The sequence below is a fragment of the Staurois parvus genome, unplaced genomic scaffold, assembly GCF_062004578.1.
Source record: "Staurois parvus isolate SC_StPar_1 unplaced genomic scaffold, SC_StPar_1.0 ptg000332l, whole genome shotgun sequence".
Classification (NCBI taxonomy): domain Eukaryota; kingdom Metazoa; phylum Chordata; class Amphibia; order Anura; family Ranidae; genus Staurois; species Staurois parvus.
The window spans coordinates 1,328,892-1,334,104 of record NW_028318128.1 but is presented as its reverse complement, the minus strand read 5'-3'; positions in this window follow the sequence as shown (position 1 = coordinate 1,334,104).

The window sequence follows — 5,213 nt, the reverse complement described above, 5'->3', positions numbered from 1 at the left end:
GTAGAGGTGATACCTACAGAAGAGAATCTAAACTGATCACACACATTACATTGTGTATAATATCCTGTAGATACACACTCAACTATGTAGTGTATGGGCCTGCCCAACTCTGTACAAATTAAATTAAAATAATTAAATTGCTTTATATAGTTTTATATTACTCTAAAAGAAGTTGTACATACAATGTACAATCAGACATAACATGTGACTAGCATAAAGCCAAAAACTAAAATGTATTATATTGCATCTTACCAAACCTGAGATGTGGTGCCTGCATTCATTTTCCTTTTTGAATCTTTGTTCCTTTAACATCACCCTGTGATCTGGCCAGTAAGTCTGTTCTTTTTTAGCTTTCTTTAACAGACCAAGCTGTTCAGAAAAAGAAGTTAGAGGGTTGAGACTAATCATTTGACATTGCCAGGGGTACTTACAATGGTCAGCTTTTTTTCATCTATGTAAAAGTAAAACCTTTTTCCCAAAATGAACAAAACTGTTGCTGTAGCTGCTTAAAAACTGTTGGTACTATGTCTGCATGTCAGGAACATGTACAAAATTATGCACACAAATAAATGCGCTGCCATTTAGCAGATGCCTGGTGGTGTCCTTAATTTCTAATGGCACCCCCACACATCTCCAAACACACGCGTCTTCACATATGCCAAACTGTATGGTGCCTCAACATGTGGTTCGGAGCAATGCATTTCCAGAAAAGAGTCAGGGACTACTATGTTTCTCGCACATAGGGTAACCCATTGAAATAAATTGGCTGCCCTACATGCGACACGTGGAAGCATACAAAAAATGCATAGAAATGCACCGTACTTGGTCACACCTGTACATGTGAACCAAGCTTAAAGCAGACTTTCACCCTATAAAGCATGATGGGCTGCCCTGACCTTGACCCCTCCCCCCTTCCTTTCTTAGAAATTTATTTTTTTTAATAACATCTTTATTTGTGCTTAAAAGCATCACTTTCACAATTCTCACCGAGCCGAGAATTTATCCCCGCCCCCTGTGCGTGCACAGTAGTGCCCCAGGGCTTGGGTACCAAGGCAGCCCTGCAGCACATCTGTACATGCTCTGAGTCCTCCAGGAATCGGAACACATGTGGGGTTTGAGCACATGAGATGGAGAAAAGACTGCGGCTTGGGAAGTCTGAAGATGTCCTTGTCTTTGTGCATGTGCCATAAACCATCTGCATGTGTTCAGATGTGTTGACGGGCTCTGCAAGATTCAAAGGCCGAGCAGAATCTATGGGGCATATCAGCACATGTATCATTATGGTGATGCCTGAGGAGGAGGAAGAGCAACCATACTAGATGGACTGAAGTTCCGCTTTAAGACAGGAAGTGTGTCACTGGCTGGATCACCAGGTGAAAATAAAGGATAAAAAGCCTTAAAAAAAGAAAATGAATGCAACCACCAAATATTGTTATTGGTAAGTTGTAATATATTCATTTTTTGTTTTTTTGGGTTTCATACCGAAATTAGGAAAGACTAAGAAAGTTTCATGAACATATGAAAGAACACACATAAAGGAAACATGTTTTAAGCCTTGCAGTCGCCCTGAAAAATTCTAGTTAACTGCTTGCTGACTCATTGACCTGAAAAAGGCATGTAAAGAAAATTTCCAACTTCTTCCTAATCTTTGGCTCAAAGAACTGGAGCAAGTGGGGCAGCATGACAATCAGGCAGTTATTATCTCCAGAAAGAAAGCACATTAATAGCAGCTTCTAAATTTCTCTCATTAAAGCCTTCATTTCAAGATGAACAATTTTAATACTTCTAAACTCAAAAGCTTTATTAACTTAATGCACTCACTGCATTAAGGTTGAAAAAAAAAATTTAAAAAAAAAAAAAACTTTCCAATACCTGCCCTCCTCTTCCCTAAACACTTACCTGAGTCCTCTCATACTCCAGCGCTGTCCCAGCTGCAATACCACTACTCTCCCTTCCTGGTCTCACATGAGTGGTACCATGCGGTTTAGTGGTCGCAAACGCATACATTTTGTACATTCATGTGGGTGCCATTAACAATTAATGGTACCCATGCGCGTCCCATACATGAGTCGAATTCCAAAAGAATTTTCTTTTGAAAATCTTTTCTAAGAATTTTTGTTTGAATTTCGCACCATTAGTGGGTCACAGAAAGGGGCGATTTTCATGTGACCATTGAATTTGAGTGATTGAGCATGTTAGAAATTTTTTGAAAAACAAACAAATTTTGAATCAATCATGGGAGAATCGTGTAAGAAATATAAAGCTGTGACCTGGCGAAAAGAAGATTCTTGGCCACGAAAATTCTTTTCTGTAGCAACATGAGGTGAAATTGAAGGCTTGGTTGGTTGCATTTCGAAATCAATGGTGGCACCATCGGATTAGAAAACACACAAAATTTCCAATTTTCGAAAGAAAATTTGTTCAGAATTCGACCCATGTATGGCCTGCATAAGAGAGGGCAACGAGTTCCTGTGCGGTGCAGAAAACGTATGAGGAAACGTGTTTCCTCCACCGCAAGTGGTGTGAATGGGCCCTCAGTGTTAATCATCACTGCTCAGATGTGAAATATAGAGATACAAAGTAGTATTGTTACATTTGAATCTACTCCATTTTCTTCATCTGCAGATCAAAGGGATAAGTTTCTATCTGCATATACTGTAATGGAAGTCAAACAAAGCCAAGTAGTAAAAAAATAAGTTTTTGTTTCATAAAATGTGTCTATTAAACCCCTTATTAACATTCAGTTTACGCTAATCAGTCCTAATTAACTCATTCTTCCCATTCTCCCTTTAACTATTGTTTTCGGGGGGGAGGGTTTCCCTATTTTATTAATCATTAGTACCGGTAGTTAAATAAACTTTTTTTTTTCTTTTCTTTTTGTTTTGTTTGTTCACTGTTTTTAGTGCCACATTTTAAATGCACGAAATTGAATGTAAAAAAAACCCCAAACCTACAGCAACACTAGTTTTTTTAAAATGAACAATGTTTTTTTTAGTTTTGTGACTTTTTTGTCTATAGATTGTATAAAAAGTATTTTTGCAAAACAATATTACAAATAGAAAACTTGTTTGTCCTTAAAAAAACAATATATGTATTAATTTGTTATCTTAAGTGATGTTGAATAACGAAATCCATTGCAGAAATTTAAAAACTGCTCTGGTCTATAGGGGGTGTACAGGTGTGAGAGGACAAGTGGTTAAAGACCCAGGACACTTCTACGTACTTTGATTGAAATGTTGCTGGCCTTTTAGCATACCATGGCAAGTGGGAGAGTATTTTTCTTGCAACCCATATCATCAGCTTTCCCTTCCATTCTCCTTTATGACTCACCTTCTATTGTTCTATTTTCCCTTTGATACTGCACTGCCCTGCTATTAGTTCTCTGTTTCTTTGCTGACAAATATCATATGCCAAAGAACCTAAATTCACAAAAGGTCCCTGAAAAGTTCTCTGCAAAGCCACTGTTTCCATTCCATCTTGTATTGTCTGCCCTAATTAGGTAGCATTGAAGTAAGCTGTTACCTGCGCTTGGCTTTAATTGTTATTAGAAATCCCCTGTGAATGAGATCTTTAATACAATCTATTTTACAAAAATGTATGAAACAAAGTTCAAGAAAGATGTAGGTTTCTAGAGCACAATTGCAGAGGTGCTGGCAACAATTGCTTCAACTGAAACCTGGGGCACTTTATAGAAGACCAGTGACACCCTGGAATCCCTGGGTGATAGAGTCTAGCAACACCCCTTGCTTCCATGTAGTGCCAAAACATATTGATTGCTGGAAACATCTTCAGGCCAGTAAACAAAATTCAGGAAAAACAAAATCAAACACAATTTTCCTAGCATCTGTAGGCTTTATTTGTCTATGGAAAGTGATGGCGCATGAAGGCAGAATCCATGAGGCTCAGATAACACAGCCTGTGCCACTAGAAACTTTGATAACCTTGCAAGCAGTGGTGGGGTTTGTCCTGTAAACACAATAGAGAGGGGCTCTTACTGTTCAAACATTTAGCAATGCAGTGAATTCTCAATATTTAAATCAGTAAGAGACAATTAAAATGTAGGCCAAGCTAAAAAAAAAAATGTCTGTTACTACAGCCTGCATGTTTATTTTCTTAAAAGCTGCATTTATTTTAAATGTCATTCGTGATACATATTTAAATTCACATTTTTACATTTTGGGTCAACTGAAACTGCAGACAAAATGCATGGTTTTTTATTACCTCTTATAGGTTTATTATGTAAAAACTTTGATTTTGTAGAAAACACAGGAAATACATTTTAGAATTGTTCCTGCTTACTAAAAGAAAACACTGCACCTTTTTATTTATTGATTAAATCAGTTTGGTTCTGTGCAGCCATGCAGACTTCAGCTGCGACTCTGGAAGTTTCATTTTCAGTCCTGTGGTTATTTCACAATTCCATGAATAGCAAATTCCAGTAACTCTTTAGTAATGACCTTTTGTAAAACTGCTTTATTGTTGTGACTTAGATGACATTCAGAGCACATTTTATGCCCAATTCATGCAAAACTCCACGTAATCCCAAGGGGTTCACATTCTTTTTCTTGCAACTGTACATGCAAATTTTACTGCACTGGAAGAAGCAGCAAATGACTGTGCGCCTAGTGTGAGCAAACCCTTACAATGCTTACAATAAGAGAAATACATGTTAATGTCTTGTTGTCCTCAAACAATGGAAAAGTGTCAAAGATTGCATTTTGTAATACATATTTAATTAAGAAAATATAGGTCTACTAAAAGTTGTTATAAGCTAAATAACAGACCCTTTTGAATTGCCTTCAAGACTTCTGTGGCATCAGTTACAGATGTTTAGCATGTTTTACAATCTGGGTCCTTTGAGAACCTGCAAAAATTTTAATCATGGAAACTTTAGTCAACAGACCTGCAAAACCAATGTTGGATGTTTGCTTTGGAAATTATGCAGCAATTATGTTTTTTTTTATTATTCTTTATTACAATTTTTTTCACAAATAATCATGTTATACAAGGTGCAGCAATGACACTGGTTTTGCAAAGCATTCCAGGTTTTCCAAACAGAGAGCACAGCAGTAAATGTCCCCTTTATGACTGTCTCTCTGAGTATGTATTTCCTTTTTATATAAAATGGATCTTTATTAAATATGTGCTTAAAATATGTTGTCAGGTCTGTTTTGAATAAACAGTTTTTGTTTTTTTTCTACAGGATGCTATCC